The sequence below is a fragment of the Myotis daubentonii genome, chromosome 2, assembly GCF_963259705.1.
Source record: "Myotis daubentonii chromosome 2, mMyoDau2.1, whole genome shotgun sequence".
In the NCBI taxonomy this organism is placed as follows: domain Eukaryota; kingdom Metazoa; phylum Chordata; class Mammalia; order Chiroptera; family Vespertilionidae; genus Myotis; species Myotis daubentonii.
In genome coordinates, this window is record NC_081841.1 from 49,055,387 (window position 1) to 49,077,959 (window position 22,573).

Consider the following 22,573-nt stretch of genomic DNA (forward strand, 5'->3'; position numbering starts at 1 on the left):
GCGGAGCATATTTTCTCCCCAACACAAACTCCAAAGATGCTCCACAAGTTTTCCTTCAGACTTTCCACGGGAAACATAAATCAGGAAGAAAAATGGCTTTAGGTGCTGAGACCTGAAGCGGAATTCCAACCTGAAGGAACTGCTTGGAACAAGCGCTCTCTTTCTTTTGATGAAGCCACCAAGAGTCTGGGTCCACAGTTCTCTCCCCCGACAGCCTTCGCAGATGAGGCAAAGGGAGGAAGAGGACCAGTTCTCTGGCCAGAGCGTCGCCCACCTAATGGATGCTGGCACTTCTGCTCATCAGCTTTTGAGATTTCTTAGCTAATGTGCTAATGTGTTATCTATCTTTTATCTTATTTAATTATTTATTTATTGGTTTTAGAGAGAAAGGAAGGGAGAGAGGGGGGGGAGAGAGAGAGAGAGAGAGAGAGAGAGAGAGAGAGAGAGAGAGAGATTTGTTGTTCTACTTATGCATTCATTGGTTGAATCTTGTATGTGCCCTGACCGGGGATAGAACCCGCAACCTTGGCATATCAGGATTACGCTCCAACCAACTGAGCTACCCGGCCAGGGCTTCTTTTATCTTCCTTAAATGTGTGGGAGTAGAACAAACTTGGGTGCTTCCACCCCAGAGGCCTGCAATAGGCTGGCCTCGCTGCCCTGGTCCCTGGTCTCTGCCCTCAGGGCTTTGCAGTCCGCACGCCACACACAATCAGAGTGGCCATGGCGGTGCTGCGTGTGCATCAGTCCATCCGGTTCTGAATAATCGTAAGGACTTTCTCTGCACAGAGGATCAGAGTGATTCTGTTCATGGGTCGTAGCTGCCAGCTGGCTGCTTCCGCGTTGGGAGTTTTTAGAAATTATATGTCACAGCTCAGAGGAGCCACAGGCCCAAGAAACAAAGGGGGGGAGTCAGATTGTCCAGTTCTAGTGGGGCTGATGCCACACACTGATAGAAGCCTTCTGAGCGATGCACTGCGGGTTTACTAGGGCCATAGGTGGAATGCTTCCAAGCCACCATGTCTGTCTCTTGACATCTGAGAACCTTTCTTCTAGAGATGTTTCCCTCTCCTATAACATTCTCTCTTTGGATGGGCCCATGAAGGCCACTGAGCATCTTCAATTTTAAAAAATTATTATGGATTCATACTGCCGCTAAACAAAGCAGGCACCGCAGGACGGTGCTCACGAGAAGTTCATGCCTCCAGCTGGAACTTGGCTTTGATGTACAAGATTCAGAGAAAGACCCCAGAAACCATTTCCTTTTTGGCCGAAGTTTATTTATCCTGTTTATCTGAAGCCAGAGCCAATAATCCAAAGGGCTTTCGAAGCCTAGAAAGGTTTCTCAGCACTCCTCTGTGCCCTCCGGGAAGGCCAGCCGAGCTGCAGGCTGCCGCCGTGTTCCTGGGTGGTGCCGCTTCTGGCAGGGGCCTGGGGAGCAGGTATCTCCCCAGTGATATGAAGGAGAGGCACAGCTGAGATTGGGTCTGAGGGGAGCTGGGGGGTGGGGGGAGGAAGGGACTGCGGGGCAGAGTGAGGAAGACCATGCCGCAGGAGTTATCAGGCGTGGGTGGCTTTGGGGCCACAGAGATCTGGGCCTGAGCCCAGCGCGGCCACGGAACATAGGCGCCACCCGACACGCTGACAGGTGTCCTGACCTGTGAAAGTGGCACAAGATTAGCACCTGCCTTTTGCAGTGATTGTGAGCATTAAATGAGACAAACGAAGGAAGAACTTCGTGCAATCCCAGCTCACAGTTAGTGCTCAGCAAATGCAAGCTACCCTAATTATGACAACAAGGAAGGACAAGGGGCAAGTCGAGGCCGGGGAGAGGGGAGACACCGCCCCTCACCCGGCCCAGACCGGGCCCCATTCCCTGGGACAACACCTCTCCCAGTGCAGAGGCTCAGATGTTTATTAAGAAACCACCCATAGTTGCTGGGAACTTTACATTTGCAGCACAGTCTCCCACGCGGCCTGACTGCCAGCTCTCAACAAGGCCTCATTCACTTCTCCAGGCAGCGTCCCCAGGGGCCCCAGCCCCTCAGCTCCACACCCACTAGTTACCCCCTCTGGACCTGGTTTATGGAAGCTTCCCCTTGCCCCCCTGCCCCCACTCCCACCCCCACTCCCCACCTGGCCTTCCCCTCCCCTGGCTCTGAGAGATTTCTGACTTGCCTTTTCCAAATGTGAAATCTCTGATGAGGTCACTTCGACTGGGGGAGCCAGGGGAGGGTCACAGATATTTCCTTAGTGCTGATGTCACTGGGGTGATTTTCGGTGGAACATGGGATAAACATTTTTCATTTTCATAATTATGTATTTATTTTTGAAATGGATCTCTTTTAACGAGCATTGGAGGAAAAGGCATACTCTCAATCCCTTGATATAGTCTTAAATTCAAATAAACTTGAGTAAAGCAAAGGAGATGAGAACGTTGATTGAAGGGAAGTATTGAATGCATATTTGTCCAGCTGGCCCTCGGATCTGACAAAGGTCTCTGGGAACCCCGCACCCTTGATCTCCACCCTCACCTCACGCTTCCTGGACATGGCAGTCGAACGGACACCATTTCGATCTAAACAGGCTGGCCCTGCCCCGGGGCCGGTCAGAAAGAAGGGCTGCTCCGTGTTCACAGAGCTCATGACGGGACGCAGCTCTCTTGATTGGTCGGGGTTCTGCCTGTCCCCAGCTCTCTGCACTTGGCCCGACTTGCTGTCCTCAAACACCACTCTCATCATCTCTCTCACTCTGACTGCTCAAAAGTCCTCTGTAACTCTCCATTGCCTCCAGGTTAGAGGCCCTTGTCAACCCACCTCTCCTGCCTCTGCCTCTGGCCCACAGCACTCACTGTCTCAACATCTGGTCTCCCCTCAGCTCACGCTGCTCTGCGGATGTGAACTCCACCACCTCCAACCTGTCCTGCTCCACCTCCACCTCCTCCTCCCTGCAGGAAGGACAGCTCGTACAGCACACTGCTCAAGGTCAGGGTCTGAGTCCTGATTCTAGCACTAATGCTTGCCAGCTGTGTGTCCTTGAACCAAATGCTTACCCTCTCTGTTAACCAATTACCTCATGTGTAATGAGCGGGGAATGGCAGCAACAATGACCTCCTCTCAGGTTTGTTGGGAGAACTGAATAAGATAATGCTCTTGGCATATTACCAGACACAGAGTAACAACAAGTGCACTGCCGTGGCTGCAACTTCCTTGAACGAGGAATTTCATTCTTGCCAAGAGCAGCTTCAGTGGTCGTTTTCCAAGGAGAAGGTGTTCGGTAGACATGTTTCGCTGGTTGTGGCTGTCCTGTGATGTGTTTTCTACATGCTTTTAAAAAATATATATATATATTTTTATTGATTTCAGAGAGGAAGGGAGAGGGAGAGAGAGAAACATCAACTATGAGAGAGCATCACCAATTGGCTGCCTCCTGGTATGACCCCCGCTGGGGATCAAGCCCAAAACCCAGGCACGTGCCCTGACCGAGAATTGAACTGTGACCTCCTGGTTCATAGGTCGACGCTCAACCACCAAGCCACACGGGTTGGGCTACCTGCTTCTCTTGATCAGAGACTCCACGGAGCCTGAGGGCAGGGTCCCCGTTCCTGGGCCTGAGTCCCCTTTGCAGCCTTGAAGAGCATCCATTCCCAGCTCTCTCGGGGCCTTCTCTTCTCTGGGCGCGGTTATGTTTGGTCTCCAGGACTCTTTCTGGTGCTGCCTCGTCTTCCTTTACATCTGGCCTAACAGCTAGTCTTTCCAGGAGCAGGTGAGACCCAGGGAGGCGGCGGCACAGGAAGCTTCCCCAGAGCAGGTGAGTGGAGACAAGATGGTGCCCAACACGCACTGGGCCACCTCCTCCAAAGCCCGCCTGCCGGGAGCTGGTCCATGCATTTGCCGGGAGCTGGTCCATGCTTGCTGTTTCAAGGGACCTGGCATATATGGCATACTGTTCTTAATATGTTTGCTCACCTTCTTGGCACTATGTGTTTTAACCAAGGTCTCTGAGAAAGGTTGTTTCCCCTGGTAGGGATTTTCCCCTGAAGTTAGGGAGGGAATAAAACCCCTTAACTAAGTGCCAGGCAGGTAATTAATCATTTTAACTACGAACCATCATGCTTAAGCTACATAATCTTTACTCCCTGGAATGGAGATATTAGAAACACCCTAACCTTTGTAATAGAGATTGATAGGATTGAATCAACTGCTATAAATACAGATGTAACAAGACAGAAAGGGACAGAACTTAGAACAGAATCAAGAAGACAGAACCTACACGGAGCCTGGAGACAGAAGAACTTCGCTGGAGAGAGCATGCCGGAGGATCCTGGAGAGGGACTGGCCTCAGAGCCTGGAGACAGAGCCTAGCGGGAGAACATGGCAAGGGATCCTGGACTGAACCTGACTACAGAGATTTGCAGGAGAACCTGACTGGAACCTGGACACTGAACCTGACTGTAGAGCCTGGACAGAACCTGGCTGGAGAACCTAGCGAGGGAACATGGCTACAGAACCTCGCTGGAAATCCGAAGCAGAACCTCTCTGGAGATCTGGGCTAGAGATCCTGGCTAGGCTGCTGATCAACTGAACACTATCTCCGTGTCATTCCTTCTTCGCCGACTCCGTCCACGCCTTTGGGAACCCCTGGGCCCGCTGGGGTTGGACCCCGGCACCCGCCTCCATGGACCGACTGGAGAGAGGCCAGAGCACACTCCGACCCAGGGCTCCTCGTGCCAGGCACTGTGCTAGGTGCCCCCCATGAGATGCAGGCCCTGCTCCTTGGTCCCTAGCCCTCAGCAGCCAGGGGCCACCCTGGAGCAGGCCCAGAGTAGCCCTCTCCCCCGGCCCAGCCCTCAGCTTTTCCTGAAAGAAATGTTGTGTTCCCCGGACCCTCCCCCTGCCACATCCCCTTCCTCCCACCGAGCCTTCCGGGTTGGTCCCGGGCTGCAGGCCAGCAGCCCCTCTGTGTGCGGACTCCAGTGACACGGCTTTGTTAGAAAACCTCATTAGCAGACAGAAAGGCGCGAGGCAGCTCAGCACCGCATTCCAGGTGTCAGCTGAGAGGGGCCGCAGGAGCAAAGGCCATTAGACCAGACTGAGGTCAGCCCCTGGGCAATGAAAATAATAAGCTGAGAGCAGTGGGGAGTGAGCTGGTAGGCTCAGAGGGGATGCCTGCGCTCAGGCTGGGAAAGGAAGGCTCCGGATCTGGAAGGGCCACCAGCTTCTCCCTCTTGATCCTAGGAATCCCAGAGGTCTGATCCGCCTCCATTACGTGGATTACTGGAGGGCGGAGGCTGGGCCTCCGGAGAGGGAGTCATAGAGCCCGGCATGTGCTCTGCACAGGCGGGAGTCAACAAACTTTGAGGAGTAGAATGAATATTCAGCATGTTCCCTCCTGGGGAGGAGGGCCAACAATAGCTGACTTCTTTAAAATAAATAAATTATATATATATATATATATATATATATATATATATATATATATATATATATACATATACACACACACTCACTCACACACACACACACACACACACACACACATATATATATATATATATAGAGAGAGAGAGAGAGAGAGAGAGAGAGAGAGGAAGAGAGAAAGAGAGAGAGAGAGAGAGAGAGAGAGAGAGAGAGAGAGAGAGAGGAAAGGAGAGATAGGAACATCAATGATGAGAGAGAATCATTGATCAGCTACCTGCTGCACGCCCCACACTGGGGATCAAGCCTGCAACCCGGGCATGTGCCCTGACCAGGAATCGAACCCTGACCCCTAGTTCATATAGGTCGGCACTCAACCACTGAGCCACACTGGCGGGAAATAGCTGACTGCTTAGCACTCACTGTGCACCAGGCACTAGGCGAAGTGCTGCAATCTCTACGCTCTTAGTAACGCACGCCCGAGGAATCATGGGCTCCATTTTAAAGAGAAGGCAGTGTAGACACCAGAATGTGTTATTTGGGGCTCCTCTGGCTCTTCAAGAACTCACTGGAACTACCTCCTGACACTTGGAATTTCTGAACCAGGGACACATTCCTTCCTTCCTTCCAGTTATTCATAAAAAGGCTGAATGGGGACTGGGGCTGCCACTCCTCTTGCAGGGTAATTAGTGAGAAAGGCTGGAATCTGGAATTCCCTGGCCTGAGGGGGAGGGCTGCCCCAGGGCGCTGCTGAGGGAAGCAAGGACAGGGCTGTTTGCCTGTGCTGGGCTGGGACGCCCCACGGGCTTGATTTATGAAGTCTTTAACCTGAGGCTCCCTCATAAAGGAGCTTTGAGGAGACGAGGGAACTCGTTATGAAAGGCCTCCCTTTCTGGGCATCTGTCAGCAGGCCTGCTGCCTGCCCTCAAGGTCTAGGAACCCTGTGCCCACCCCAGGTCCGGACTGTGGGGATGGGGGCACCGGGAGAACCGGACAGGACTCCAGCCTTGTCCCCAGCCCTGCTCAGGCTTCTTGCCCTCTACACCCTCTTCGCAGAAGCCTGCAGGAGAGGCCTCAGAGCCCCTGGTCCCAAGCTTCCCGGGACAGGCACGTTGCTCGCTTCACTGAACCCTGGTTTTCAGCATGAGCAGCACAATACCTGCCCCGAGGGAGGGCGTGCAGTCACCACCTCCCCCACCGCCGGCTGGAAAGCTGTCCAATCTCTTCTCGCGGCCCTAACACAGGGCACGAGCAGCGGGTGCAAAACTGCAGTGTGTCCAACTGGATTCTCCTGGACTGAATGATGGGAATAAGTGCGATGTGTTTGAAAGCGCCTAGTAGGCATTTAGACAATCTGAGTTAAATCTGGATTTGAATCGGACTCCCTTCAGATGCAGAGCCTGGGGCGCTGGACCAGGTTATGCGATGTGGCCCAAGTTCCAACCTTCTCCTCCCAACCGCTCAGGCCAGCAGCAGGGACCTCTGTCTGCCGCCCTCCCGGGGGTGCCCCTCCCCCAGCCCGACCTCTGCCCTCTGCCTCTCCCCATCCAGGCAGCAGCCCCTGCGGCCCCTCTGGGGCGGTGGGCGTCCCTGAGTCGGCACAGCCAGGCTGGGCCCCTCTCCAGGGAAGGGGCTGAAGAGTGTGAAGGGCTGGCGTGTGTGACTTTGTTTATTTTCTCTGAAGGATCCCGCCTGAGCCCTGCTATAAAAATAACCTGCCTGGAAACCTCATCTCTGAGGGGGAGAAAGAGGCTTTTGTATCCAGAGAAGTGGCTCTAACGGCCTCCCTGTGCCTTGCCTCAGCCCTGAGCATCAAGGAGGAGCTGACTAAGGTGATGAGGGGCCAGGGCTCAAGTGAGAGGGTGCAGGGTAGCTGCTGGGGGAGGGAGAGGATGGAGGGGGGAGGGAAAGGAGAAAGCCCTGCTAAACCATCCCCCCGCCTGCTTGACCCAGGAAATTCCTAAGTAGGAATGAAGGAAGAGAAAGAGAAAAGGAAGAAATCAACAAGAGCCCTGGCTAGTGGGCTCAATGGTTAGGACATCAGCCTGGGAAGGGTCACAGGTTCAATTCCAGGTCAAGGGCACGTACTTGGGTTGCAGGTTTGGTGCTTGTGGAAGACAACAAATTGATGTGACTCTTCACATCAATGTCTCTCTCTCTCTCTCTCTCTCTCTCTCTCTCTCTCTCTCTCTCTATCTCTATCTCTATCTCCCCCTCCCGCCTTTCCACTCTCTCTAAAAATCAATGGAAAAGATAGTCTCAGGTGAGGATTAAAAAAAAAAGCAATCAACAAAAGATAAAACCCAACGGGAGATATACTGGTGATCAAGAGAGAAACAAAGAGTCCAGGCAAGAGATAGGAAAATCAAGTCCAACGGAGAAGAGAGGCAAGAGGAAGAGGCTGGAGTCAAGAAACCAGAGATGCTCACCCAGTGAGACAGGGCTCAAGGAATCAGAAAGAGACCGCAGACGTGTTCCCAGATGTAGCTAAGGATTCGGTCCCTCCTGGGATCCCCACTGTGTCCCCACTGAGGGAGAAGGCCTGCCCAGCCTCATGGCCCGGCTCCCACGCTGGCTCAGCCTCGGCTGGGCATGAAGACACAAGCCTGATTGGGTTTCTCAAGGTAACCCCACCAAGAGCAAGGCCCAAAGGCAAGAAGTGAATCTGCAGGAGTGAGAGAAAACTGGCACTAGACTCAGGAGGCCTGAATTCGAGTCCTCCTTCTCACTCCTTTTAGCCGGGTGGTCTTGTACAAACCATTTATGGTCTTCCAGCCTGGTTCTCTCACTTATAAATAATTACCTCCCTACCACCACCACCACCACCACCGCCACCCAGAGACATTGGGCAGATTCATGGAAGGGCATCCAAACGGGCTAAGCTGTACAGTGCCAGGGAGAAACAAGAGCAGATGCCCCATTCAGACCCATTTCTCCAGGCACTGGCAATGGGCTGGCGTTGACCTAAGTCGTCAGAGTCTTAGTCTGTCCTGAAAGTTGCAGGGAAGGTTCTCTCTGCTGTAGCAAGAAGGTCAAAGAAAAGACCACAGCGTCATTTGGAGATGCCGGTGTTAACCATATAAGTGAAGTCCTTTGCTATAAGACATCTCCCATCGTTTTTCATCATCCAAACTTGGGGTCGATCCACACAGAATCAGAGGTTGGCAGGACACGTGCCATTAAAGACACCCTTGAAACTCATCTAGGAGGGAAGATGATCTCTCCTGGGATAACGTATGGGGCCAGCAGCAGAAGGTGACGTGTTAGCTCCCCTGGGGCTCAGGGCTGGTGTTGAGTGACACATTTCAGAGGAGAGACTGGAGCTAGGGTCCACGATGCCTTAAAACAACTATTGGAGGCAGAAATTAAAATGTGGAGAGACTATAAAGGAAGCTCTACTTTGGGGACAAAGCCAGGCAGCACAGCTGTCCACCGAACCTAGGAGAGGGCTAGGGAGCCACAGAAAGCAGGCTGTTGGCACCACAGGCCTAAAGGATTCCCAGTGGAGGAAGCTGAACAGAGGCCCAGGAGAGAAAGAGGGGGGCTGCTGTGACAGACAGCGGGGTAGCACTGCTGATGCTCCTGGGAGTGGACCCCAAAATCAAACCGGCCTCAACAATGTATTTGAAAAGTGACTTGTGGCGTGTGCGCAGGATGTCATGACAATAGTAGTTACTGAAAAGGGTTAGCCCTTGTTGTGTGGCGGGTACTGCTCTGAACACGTTACACGGATTATCGCATTTAGCCCTGACAAATGTCCTCTGTAGAGTGCGTGGTGGTGCCTCCCTTGCCATTGGCCACACCCCACCCCCACTGGGTAGCAGACTTGCAGTTTCGTAGGGCTGGCTTCAGTTCCAGCTCCAAGGGTAGGCCCGGTGGAGCTGGGCCAATCAGGATAATTCCATCACCTGTGCCAGGGGAACTCCTTCAGTTTGGTCCAAACGGAGTGTAGGGCAGAACTTGATTTAATAATGAGGGAAGAAAAGACTTGTCTTTCCTTTTCACATCATCTCAGTGCATCTTCACAAAAGCCTTTGGAGATAAGGAAACGGAGACTTAAACAGGCTATGTAACATGCTCATCACCACATAGCTCTTAAGCAAGAGCATCCAGGCCTCTCCAAGCTGGTGACCAGGGATGGCCTGCCCCTCTCCCTTCGAGGATGAATTGATTTCCAATCGCTCTGCAGAGGTTGGTCCTCTCTCTCCATGGAGACTGCACCAATAAGTGAGCATTAACAGGAGGCAGGAGGTCAATTTTTGCCCAACAGTAGGAAGAGAGTTGCTATGGTCTAGCAATGGAGTGGGCTGCCTGGGAGAGCCACTCTCCATGGCTGAGGTCAGCAGGCCAGGACACAGCCGGCGCCTGCCCGAGGCAGGTGCTGGGCTGAAAGCTAAGGCCAATGTTCTATACTCCTGAAAGCCTTTCCTCCCTGGACCTCAGTTTCCCCATCTGTACAGTGGCTGGGGCAGGACTAGGTGAGGACTCAGGTCTCTTCCAGCTCTAACATTCTTGCTTTCTGGAATTCCCGGAGGCAGGACTCCAGGGCTCAGGGTCTGGCTGGGAGAACAGAGACTCGGCTGTTTGGCCAACTTGGTAGAACAGTGGAGCTTATTGAGCTCGCGGTTCCCTGAAACAGAAACAGCCAAACGGTGCATGCAGAGAAGATAAATTCATCTGTGGGTCTGATGAGAGTAGCTGAAAAAAATGCAATGCTTGAGGGCTGTCCAAGGAGAGGCAATTTTCAACTAGAAGGCCGCGACGGTGTGCCCAAACGATGGAAACAGCACACTGGGCCACATCCTGCCCCGGCCAGGGGGAGGCTGAGCTTGGAGGTGACAGTCCTCAATGACACTATAGGGACCAAGAAGCCCTACCTCAGGTCTGGTGGAGCTGTGTTTGCAATTAGCAAAGGGAGTCCTTTTAGAAATTTGCCTTGAATTAAACTTAAACCACTATTGTTCACATAACCCACAGGTGTGTGTTTCAGCAACATAGAGACAACCCTCACCAAGTTGTGAGGCCAGAATTAGACTGAGGGGCTGCGTTTCCTTCCCGGGATATCTTTGGGTTGGACCAGAACCCAAGAGGTGGACAAGAGGCACCTCACAGTCTCCCCAGGATGTTCCCTCCCTCTGTGCCCTAATGATGACTAATGTTGACGTAGTAACTGCTTTCAATGTGCTTAGGCATCTGTGGTTCCATTTGACCTTCATTACAATCCACTGAAGTAGACGGTCAGATAATACTACACTCAGCTTAGGGAGGAGAAAATGGGGGTTAAGAGCACATAAGCCCAAGGTCCCTCAGGTAGTGAATAATGGCTCTGGGGTTCAAACCTAAACTCTTTGGTCCCAAATCCTATGCCCTTTTCCTATGGCACACTGCCGTCTCCCCACTGCTATTTTGGAGGCCAGAGAAGGCTGATTTTTCCAGGATAGGAAGACGCGTGAGGTGGAGCAGTAGCTGACTGCTGAGACCAGGGGCACCTGAGGAAGGTGCTCCATGAGGGGGGCCCAGGTCAGCAGCAGGAACGAAGCCCATCTGGGATCAGCCTCATGCTCTCCTTTGAGAGAGAAAGGGAGGCAAGGAAACAAGGCCACAGAAATGGAGGCTCCTGCCAGCGGAAAGCCATATTCTTCCCAGGCTTAGGAAAGGCAACAACGACTGTTGTACTGTTGTCCCTACTCTCAGGAAGGAGGTGGGGCCCAAATCCAAAAGGGTCAGGGGAAAGGAGTGAGAGGAATGGAGCCTTAGGAGTGTCCCCAGGGGGACAGGAAGGGAGTTGGGGCTTTCATGACTGCCCACTCCCTGGTGGAGCTGACCCCATCCTCCAGGACTCCTGAGGGCTAGGATGCCTTCCTGCGTTCTCTGGGTCCTTCTAGACTTCAGTCTGAGGACAAAAAGACTGGAATAAAGTTCAGGGGGACCCATAATCCAGTTGGTATGATTCCCCATCTTCCCTGCTCCTCTTGATCCCGCAGAGGCTGAAGGGGGCAATGGGAAGGATTATGGAAAGAAGAGAATAGAGGATCAGTATTCACAAGTGATTGGGGGAACTGCTGAGCCCTAACAGCAAATCGATAATAATTTACAAAAATCTTAATATAAAAATAAACAGCAAATAAGTCTTTGATTCTCCGTCTCAAAAGAAGTAAAACATGTTTCATTACCTGGGGAACAGCCAGCTTACAGCCCCTCCACTCTGATTCTCCCTGACAGATAATCAGTCCCTCCTGCCTGCCCCTTCTCCCTAGCAGCCCTGCCCCCGGTCCCTGAGCCACCTTCCCTTAGGGACCCCATGGTGTGATGGGCGATATCTTTTCTCAGGGTGAACAGCGGGTGGGAGGGACTGAAGAGCCCCCGTATATGGCTGGAGCCGCCCAAGTTCCCTGAGGATGGAGATGGAGGACCCTGGGCGGAGAATTCCTGGTAGAAGTCAGAGCAGTGAACAAAGAGGCCTTTGAGCCAGGCCTTAGTGAGAGTATGAAGAGCCAGAGCCTTCCGCCAAGCCTCCTTACTGCCCGCATACCCCCAAGGACTGGCTTGGGCGGACTGCTGGCTCTGGCCCCTTCTCCCAAAAGGGGATTCCTTATGCAGCTCTCCCTCCCAAATTGTCCAGTGAGGTGCCCAATTCATCAGAAATGTCACCAGAGAGGAAGTCATCTCCTCTATGTCCTCTCATTCCTTTTCTTTTAAGAGTAAAAGTCTTTGGAGTCTGACAGACCTCCTTTCAGTGTTAGTTTCTACCACTTACTGGTTGAGTGATCCTAAGCAACTGACAGGCCCTGAGCCTCAGTTTCCTCATCTGTAAAATGGGAATAATGATTTTTATTCACTTTATTGATTGATTACACAATGCCTGGCACATAGTAAACACTCAATAGACACCAGTATCATGGTTATTATTCCTAATATCCACCCCATCCTCCATTCTCTTTCTCCTTGACCCTTGCTGGGCTTGAACCTTCAGCCTGACCCAAGTCTGACCCCATCCCAGCAAATGGGTCCATCAGATGAGAGAGCCTCAGCTGACCCTGAGCAGGGCTCCTCATGGAGGTGATGTTGTGTACAGTTCCTCAATCTAGGGGTATATTAGTGGGGTTCATGTGGGAGAACTTTAGGCACTAGGTTCCCGGGGCAGTTGACAGTGACCTTGCATGATTCAGTGGACTTACAATGGCCATGTTCGCATCACTTATAAAGCATTTGACTCAGAGTCCTGGAATGTCTAAGAAGTTCACTGGTTCTTAAGTTTTGAGGGAGTTCAAGGGATCTCTGAGAGAGTTCAAGGTACCATGAAACCTTTTTCCAATGAAAAGTAGAATTCTACGTTTTCATATAACTTCAGCAGGTTTATCTATGGACCTCAGGTTTAACCCTACTCATCTCACAGGTCAGAGACTAAAGCCCAGAGGGGTTAAATAACTTGTCTGAGGACCCACAGTTTGCAGGCGACATAGCTGTGACTTGAACCCAGACTTTAACAGTCATCTCTCTTCCTTCGCTGGAGGGAAATGCCTCCATCCTATTCTTTGGCTGAGATTCTGTTCCCTTCCCCCTTCAGGCACTGGGGAGGCTTTGCAAGCCCACAGTGGGCTCCCTGTGGTCCTGAGAAGGTTGTTCAAAGGTTAATTCAGGTGGGTCCAGGGCTGGGTAGAAGAGATTGAGAAAGGCAATGCCAGAGCCCAGGTTAAGAGCCCCCTGCACATGGCAGTGAAGGGTTAACAGAACTGAGTGTGGCTGTGTGTGTGTGTGTGTGTGTGTGTGTGTGTGTGTGTGTGTGTGTATGTGTGTGTTCGACAGCAAGGTTGCATGTGCAAAGGCGCACGTCTCTCATTACGTGTGTTGGTGCTACGGGACCAGGGGCGCAGGCCAGCCTGGGAGAGAGGTGCCACAGTGTCCTGGTATGAATGGGCCTCTGTCCTCAAGGCTGTGTGAGCCTCTGTGTGCACAGGTCCATTAACTCGCCCTCGGCCACATGTGGAAAGGGGAGGAGAGGCCCAGAGAAGCCCAAACCACCCAGTCCTTCTGATTTGAGAATGAAGCAGAAGACACAGAAGAAAGGAACTATACAGACCCCAAATCACATGTGAATAGAGAACACACACACCCTCTGGTTAGACTCTTTTCTTCAACCCTATTGTCAGCCTCCTGATACTCATCTCGGTGCTTTGGGGGAAGAGCCTCCAGGTAATGTCCTAACAGTTTCTGGAGAGTGGACTCCATTTGCTTTTGTGGCTGTTTCAGTTTTCTACGATGTGTGTCTGTGAGTCTGGTGTGGCTTCTCTTTCCCCTGCCTCACCTGCAGCTCCTGCAGCACACACTCTACCTCCCACCCCGTGAGCGGGCCTCATGGCACCCTTGCCTGTAATGGACAAGCTTGTCTCAAGTCTTGTCCTGAGCCCCATGTTTCCACCCCCTCTTCTAGTCCCCTCTGAGCCCCTGTTGCCCTTGGCTGTGGTTTGTTTAACGGAGCAACTCCTGTCTGGGAGCAATCCAGAGCTCAGGACACAGGGAGACACTTGTCCAAACTTGCTATTTTTTCACCAAAGGAGCCAAACCACACTGATGGGCTCAGTGGCCTGGATGGGTGCCTTCCTCATCCCTCTAACCACTAGCCTGGCCTCCATTCCCCTGGTTGGCTCTGATTACCAGTGGCCTCTAGTTCAGGACTTCTAGTTACCCATTGGGAGACCTCCTCAGTTGGAGTCTGGCCTCCAATGTGAGGAAAGAAGGGAGATCTGGGATCTAAGGAAGTAGCTGAGGCTGAGAGAGATACCCTGGGACCAAAGGCTGGGCCTACAGAGACCAGTAACCTACCACATTCATCCCTGTCCCCTAGTGGATGGCACAGAATAGGTCCTAAAAGAGTGAGTGAATGGTTAAATGAATGGATGGGATGGATGAGTAGCTGGGTAAATGAATAGATAAATAAATAATGAAGATTCTGAGATCCAAGTAGACATTCTGGTAAAAACCTAATCTGGTTCCTTGGTCCAAACATGGGAAAGAAGGAAGGAGAAACCGAAGTCTAGAAGGTGCGGCCATCTTTCCCCTGAATCTAAAGGCGATATCTTAGCCCAGATCCTTTGTAGCGTGTCTCTGAGACTCCCCTGGAGATCTGGTTAGGTGCACCTGGCCGTTTCTACCTCCTCATGCCCACTCTTCAGGCTCCTTCCTGTACAGGCTGCTCTGCCCACTGGAAAAGGTACTCTGCAGCTGAGCTAAGTAGCACTGAGTCAGGTGGAAAGGGGTGAGCTTCAGCCTGTGGGCCTGCCATGGAACAGGGGCAGGGACAGAATGATGTCGGCTAGAGTAGTGCTGTGTGCTTGGACCAGAGGATGGAGATCATTTCCAGCACCTGACACATATGGTAGGCCCTTACTGAATGGGTGAATAAAACACTTCTATGTCCTCTTCTATCTGGCTTATCCAACAAAATCCTTTCCTAAGGGATATATAGATTCTCAAAAGCTCTGGACCACTAAGGACCTTCCTCTGGGGGTAGAATGAACCAGTCAGCAGCCCTGACAAGGGAAAAAGGAACAATGTGTGTATCTACACCCCTGCAATACAAAGCTGCTGCTGCTGCTGCTGTGTGTGTGTGTGTGTGTGTGTGTGTATGTGTGTGTGTGTGTGCGTGATGGTCACAAGCTCTGGCAAAGGCCTACTCACCCAATGGCCAGGCGGGCATAGGATGATGTATGGCGGGTGAGGGGTGGGGGAGGGATTTGGTGGGTAAAGGCTGTTCTGCTGGTGGGGAGGAGGGGGGCTTGCCTAATAAATTAGGAAGCTCCACACCACCAAGCCCAGATAGAACTGTGGGTTCAGAGACCCCATTTAGGAGTCCTGTCCCCCAGGTCAAACCCAGTAGATCTTTCTGGTGCTGAGATTTTCACGGAAGGAACTGCTCAGAGCTCCTGAGCGGCCCCGCTGCTGGGAAGTGCTCCTGAAGTTTGATCACTGCTCCCCACTGGAATCTGCCTCAGGAGAGTCCCAAGGGGAGCCTTGCATTGGATAAGTGGGAGCGTATCCATGGGCAAAGTTGAATTAGACCCGGAAAACCTGGGCTTTGAGGCCCAAAGTGTTTCCTTCTGGTCTGAGTCTATGTTCTGAGCAGACACAGAACTGTTGGCTCAGGGCAGGCAGGGAAGGTCATTGAGAGCCAAGGGAAAATGATTAGGAGTAATTAGCAACAAGAGAGGCCTCCCTGTGGGGGCGGGAAAGGCCGTCTGTTTAAGAGGAAGCTGAAAGTGGCAGACTGATTTGGGAAAAGAAATCTGAGAGAGGTTGGAGAAAGGCTGAGACTGTCTTTCTTCCATCAGAGAGAAGAACCCCTCCCCCCTTGGCTCTAGCTGGAACTAAGTTCCTCCTCTCCAGGGGCACTGGGTATGGAGGTGGGAGGGGGAGCAGGAGGGCACAGCGCTGTGCATTCCTGAGATTCTCAATCCAGCCTGAATGGAATGGCAAAAGGAGCTTCATACTCAGGGGACAGAGCATGAGACACAAAGGTGAAAAGATCAAATGGAACACTGTGGAGCATCAGAAGTGTCTTCGCATGTCCCTGCACATACACAGCCTGATTCCTGAGGCCCTGGGGGGTGACCTTCACATGTCCCTGCACATACACAGCCTGGTTCCTGAGGCCCTGTAGCATGACCTTCACATGTCCCTGCACATACACAGCCTGATTCCTGAGGCCCTGGGGGGTGACCTTCACATGTCCCTGCACATACACAGCCTGGTTCCTGAGGCCCTGGGGGGTGACCTTCACATGTCCCTGCACATACACAGCCTGGTTCCTGAGGCCCTGTAGCATGACCTTCACATGTCCCTGCACATACACAGCCTGGTTCCTGAGGCCCTGGGGGGTGACCTTCACATGTCCCTGCACATACACAGCCTGGTTCCTGAGGCCCTGGGGGTGACCTTCACATGTCCCTGCACATACACAGCCTGATTCCTGAGGCCCTGGGGGTGACCTTCACATGTCCCTGCACATACACAGCCTGCTTCCTGAGGCCCTGGGGGGTGACCTTCACATGTCCCTGCACATACACAGCCTGGTTCCTGAGGCCCTGTAGCATGACCTTCACATGTCCCTGCACATACACAGCCTGGTTCCTGAGGCCCTGTAGCATGACCTTCACATGTCCCTGCACATACACAGCCTGGTTCCTGAGGCCCTGGGGGGTGACCTTCACATGTCCCTGCACATACACAGCCTGGTTCCTGAGGCCCTGTAGCATGACCTTCACATGTCCCTGCACATACACAGCCTGGTTCCTGAGGCCCTGTAGCATGACCTTCACATGTCCCTGCACATACACAGCCTGCTTCCTGAGGCCCTGGGGGTGACCTTCACATGTCCCTGCACATACACAGCCTGATTCCTGAGGCCCTGGGGGTGACCTTCACATGTCCCTGCACATACACAGCCTGGTTCCTGAGGCCCTGGGGGGTGACCTTCACATGTCCCTGCACATACACAGCCTGGTTCCTGAGGCCCTGGGGGGTGACCTTCACATGTCCCTGCACATACACAGCCTGGTTCCTGAGGCCCTGTAGCATGACCTTCACATGTCCCTGCACATACACAGCCTGATTCCTGAGGCCCTGTAGCATGACCTTCACATGTCCCTGCACATACACAGCCTGGTTCCTGAGGCCCTGTAGCATGACCTTCACATGTCCCTGCACATACACAGCCTGGTTCCTGAGGCCCTGGGGGTGACCTTCACATGTCCCTGCACATACACAGCCTGATTCCTGAGGCCCTGGGGGTGACCTTCACATGTCCCTGCACATACACAGCCTGGTTCCTGAGGCCCTGTAGCATGACCTTCACATGTCCCTGCACATACACAGCCTGGTTCCTGAGGCCCTGTAGCATGACCTTCACATGTCCCTGCACATACACAGCCTGGTTCCTGAGGCCCTGAGGTGTAATCTGGATCTTCATGGTGTCTCCCTACTTCCCCACCTTCCCAATCCCTAGACCGTCCCCTTTCTGGGTTAGAACCTCCAAGGAAAAGTGTGCTGATGTGGGTAGCTTACTGCTGGGGAGGAGAGTGGGAAGCAGTAAGAAAAAGGACAGTTGGGGAAAGGGTTTTCATGAGAGGGGTGAAGGGAATTTCTTAGTGCCCCTTTCTGGAGAAGCCAAGAGGAAATGACCCAAAGGCAGAGAGACCCTGCCATACCCCTTGACCTTCCAAACTAAGGTGAAGAGTTAAGGACGGACCTCAGTCCTGCTCAGGAGAAAAAAGAGGGAGGCTTGGACTCTGCACCTCAGCAAAGGTTCTCTTCCCTGGATTCACACTAGTGACCCCACGATGTCCAGGTTAGGCACTTGACCTATTGACACGAAAAATGCTGGTTGTGTGAAGCGGCAGATCACAGGGCTTTTAAAGGCTTTGAAGACATTTCCTCTTGGCTTGAAGTCCCTATTTCTGTCATTGACCAATTTGTGAGACTCTGGGCAAGTTATTCAATCTGAGAAATGGGGATAATAACAGTACCTACATCATAGACTTGTGGGGATTAAATGGGTCATGTATATAAAGTGTTTGTATATAAGGTTGGGGCCAGGGCCTCAACAAATGCTTACTCTTATTACTAATGTTATTGGAAGAAGATAGCTCTAACTGCTAAGTGGATGATGAATATGAATCCAGAGACCCCAGGAGAGGGTCTCTGGTCTCACTGTAAACCAGACAGGAGGAAATGAGGACTTGAATAGGCGGAGGCTATCAAAACGGAAAGGAAGCATAACTCAGAGGTGCTGAGTAACGGTAATCCATTCACTCCAAAAATTCTCACCTTCGACCATCCCAGGCACCCGGGACGCAGTATGAACATTTTAGTGAGAGACAGACAAAACAAATGAGTAAATAATACAGTCAGATATCAATACTACAGAGAAAGAAACGAAGAGAGCCAGGGAGAGTAAGAATTGGGGTGTGGGGCTGATATCCCACCAGAGCCGGAGGGGAATGAGGGAGTCAGTCAGGAGGAAATCTAGGGAAAGGCCTTCCTGACAGGAAGCAGCACGTAGAAGGGCTGTGAGATGGAAGCAGCTTGGTCTGTTAGACAAACGCCTAAGAATGCCTGTGTGGCCGGGACCAGTGGGCCTGGGCACAGTGGTAGGGGATGGTGTTGGTGAGGTGGTGGTGGGGCCTCTTAGGCCATTATAGGCACAATTGGCTGGTGATGGGCTGATGGTAAATGGGGCACAGGTACACAGGAAGCAAAGCATTTTTCCTGGGGTTCAAGAAGAGCATCTAGCACACAAGTTCCTCAAGGAACCTGAGCCCCAGGTCCATTGCCTTTGCAACTTCTGCAGCACCTACGACCAAACAAGGCACCCAGAGCAGCTGGGGAAAGAGGCGACTCTGACTCTGACTCACAACTGGGCCCAGGTCCCCACTTTGAGGGCATTTTCTCCCCTCCGGTAATATACATGCAGACCCAGGCAATCCTCAGCTATCTTTAACCACATTCAGGAACCAGAATATAGGGTGGCCTCAAGCTCTTCCTCCTCGCTTCAACCACTTTCAAATGACTGAAAAATCTTAACCAGGCCTAGAAAAATGTCAGCACTCAAGAATATCCTGGAGACCACAAGGGTTTCTTCTAACTCAACACAGATAAAAATGCTTTCACCAACATAGCGGGAGATCTTTCAGAAGTTGGTGCTTTCTTATGTCTTATTCTTTGGAGAATGAGCTTTACAGGTAGAGCAGAGGGAGCATGTCTTCGAGGTTAGATTGTAAGGAAAAGGGGTGCAGGACAGGGGCAAGGAGACAAGGGATGCTGTGATCAGGGTGGGTTAGAGTCTTGACTGGTGTGTTTGGCTCAGGAGGGTTCTCTGGCCAGTTCCACAGAGAGACCCGGTTTTAAAAGGTGCCAGGGAGCCACGGATTTGCATGTTATTTGCGTTCAGGATTCAATTCCAGGTATGTGGAATGAAATGAATGAATGAACAGCATTCAGACTCCTGGTTAAGGGGTGGACTCAGGAATCCAGACCACACTGAGGATCCAATCACTGCTTCAGCTTGGATCAGGAGACACAGACCCAGGCAGAGACAGAACAAACAGTCAAAGAGACAGAGAGACAGTCATAGAGAGACAAACACCATAGAGTCTTTTCTACCAGGAGTTTCCAGTCAAAGCAAGAAAGCAAAATCCACATAATTTATTTTAAATAAATCAACTTTTAAAAACCAGGGAGTCTCCCTCTCTCTCTCTCTCTCTCTCTCTCTCTCTCTCTCTCTCACACACACACACACACACACACACACACACACACACACACACACTCTCACTGGCAGAGAAAGGCAATAGCATCCTTGACTCTCCACTTCTGCCTCTCCACTGCCCATCTCCAGCTTCACACTGAACTGTGTGCCTCGTATCTGCCTTCTCCATAAGGTACATTGCGTGGTGTCTTCCTGAACTCTCAAGTGTTAGACTATAGGGCCCTTGAGGACAGATGGCTTTTATTTCCTTGGTCAAACATCTCTTCATTCCCCCCTTCCGGGCCCCCAAGCTCGGTGCTTAAACACATGCTTATTAAACACCTAGGGTAACGGGCTCCCTAGGAGTATAAGGCAAATGCCCTCCAGGAACTTAGCTCTGCACAGGCTCAGCACAGGCAGCATGTAAAACAGTCCATTTAAAGGACACAGCAGTCAGAGAGGGACCCACAATCTCAATGTGTAAGTGCTATACAGTATCACTGGAAATAAAAAACATGGAGAAAACTATACATAATAGAAGTATGTGGCCCTGGCCAGTGTTGTTCAGTTGGTTGGGCATTGTCCCATGTAGCAAAAGGTTGCCGGTTCGATTCCTGGTCAGGGCACATGCCTGGGTTGTAGGCTCAGTCCCCTGGGGGGTGGGAGGGCTGCAGGTGCCAGCCAATTGATGTTCCACTCTCACATCAATGTTTCTCTCCCTCTCTAAATATCCATTTTAAAATATATTTTAAAAAGAAATATATGTGGTTAGGAAAAAAAACTTCAGTCTGCTGGGCACCCCTCATTCAGTTAATTCCTTTTATTCTGATTAGCTCCCTAGGATAGGGGCTGAGCCCTCTGAAGGGCATGCTGAACTGCTGAGCAAGGCCTGTTTGTTAAGGGTGGAGTGGGCATTAGGTTTGGGACCAGAGATGAACCACTGGGGTCCATGGAGATGCAGCCTCACTGCAGGCTGCCATGAGTGGCCCTTTCCCCCCAAGTCCTACAGTATTGTCTAAATAAATGTTTTAGGTATCCCTAACTCCTCCCTGACAGGCCAGAGAGAGAGAGCTTACACTCCTGGCTTAGAAAAAAAGCACCATTCACCTGCCCTCCTGGTGACATGCCTCAGTCCATTTCTGATGTCAGAGGCAGATAACAATGGAAACACCATGTGAAGTTGTTATTTTCTGATTATAAGGGCTACAGATCCCCAGGTAAGAGATATTAATATGATCAGGGAAGGCTTCAGGGAGATAGGATTTGGGTGTGTGTGCTCTGTATTTATGAAAGGAATAAGAGTAATTAACCGAATGAGGGGCACCCAGCAGACTGAAGACTATGCCCCTTGGGCACACACCTCTCCCTCACGCACTAATATTCTGTGAAGGGTGGAAGGACAATCTCCAGAAATCAAGCAGTGGATGTTACTGCTCAGCTGAGAATAGAGAAAAGTTAGCAGCTATTAGTCCCATCAGAGTAAGACTGACCTGGGTCTTAACTCTAAGACCAAGCTAATGATAACATTGGCCTTAAACTTTAACCTTGAACCTCTCACCTTGACTGATTTCTATTCCAAGCGGCATTGTGGCCCTCACTAACATTTCAGAATCTTAGACTTTGACAAGACTCTAGACATCTGGTCCAACCCCTCACAGCTGGAATGACCCCCTACTCTACCCCTGATGGGCAGAGAGGCAGCTCACATGAATATTTCATCGAGCTTTATCTTCTAGCTCAAAGTTTCCTAGTTTCTCTTTTCTCTCTCTCAGAGGAGACATGTGTAAGCTCACCCTTATCTTCATGTGTGACCAGCATGACCTCACATGCTCTTATGCACTTCCCCACTTCCAAAGTCATGGGCTCTTAATAGAACAGATGTTAGGATTCGGCACAGGTGAAGTAAGGCTCTGGATGGAAGAAACTGGGCTGAATCTTAATTGTCCTTCCCAAAATTTCTGGATGAATTTTAAGCTCTCCATAGATTGTTCTAGGAAATATGGCAACTTTGTCACAAGCTTAGCATGCAGCCTGTTTGAGTCAACAACAGGGCCTGATAGCCTTTCACCTCCTCTTCTAACTCTCTTGGGTATGTGAAGTCACGGGGTCACAGCGCCATATGCCACTTCACCTTGACCCATGCAGATGCAGCAAGGGAGAAGGCAAAGCCCGAGTGTCAAGTGCCGGTCATTTCTCTCAACCTGGGAGGCACATTTGAGAGCTGGAGGGATCGCTGAGGAGAAAGACCAGAGGCTGAGACAGCAAAAACACCGGGGCTCTTATCTGAACCCTCCCCCTCTCCCCACTAGAGCCTTTTATGAGCATGTAAAGCCAGGTGGTGATGGACAGGCTATGGGATGGGGCTGCTGGATGGAGGTGCTCTTCCAGGTTATCTGTTCCCACTCAACATCACTAAAACTTGGGGGCCGATATTGCTAGGAACAGTGGATAGATGCTAGTGTGATTACAGGGGCTAAAGAAAAGAGAAGTTGATATTACAGAGAAGTGTGAGGCGCTTCATATATAGAAGAGTTAATTTACACAAAGTCTCCAGGTTGGATGAGGAAGAAGTACTTACATTCAACCCTAATCAGGACTCCCAGAAGCAACAATGGATCCCAGATGACAAATGGGATGTAACTAACCTCTGTGCTTCAGACCATGTTATTTCAAATGGGCTGGAATGGTCTGGCTTTCTCTGTACAGGGCCCAGGAATGACTGCTGGGCTATGGTTTCTGCTGAAGGCTTGATGTCTGGCACCTAGAGCTTATCATCCCTCAAATATTCCTTTTTTAGGGGAGGTAAGTGACCATAAGCACTGAGCCCAGGGGAAAGAGAAAAATAGGAGAAAAGAAAAGCAATAGGCTTATTTACTTTAAACAAGGTTAAACAAAATATTGGAAACATGCCCTT

The 22,573-nt window shown here is 51.4% G+C and overlaps 1 protein-coding gene across 1 annotated transcript in view; it reads right to left on the reverse strand.

The window, feature by feature from the left end:
• The window catches only part of SENP1 (SUMO specific peptidase 1), an 87,472-nt gene that overhangs the window by 14,900 nt on the left and 49,999 nt on the right, over positions 1 to 22,573 (reverse strand). The gene's annotated exons all lie outside the window — the stretch shown is intronic.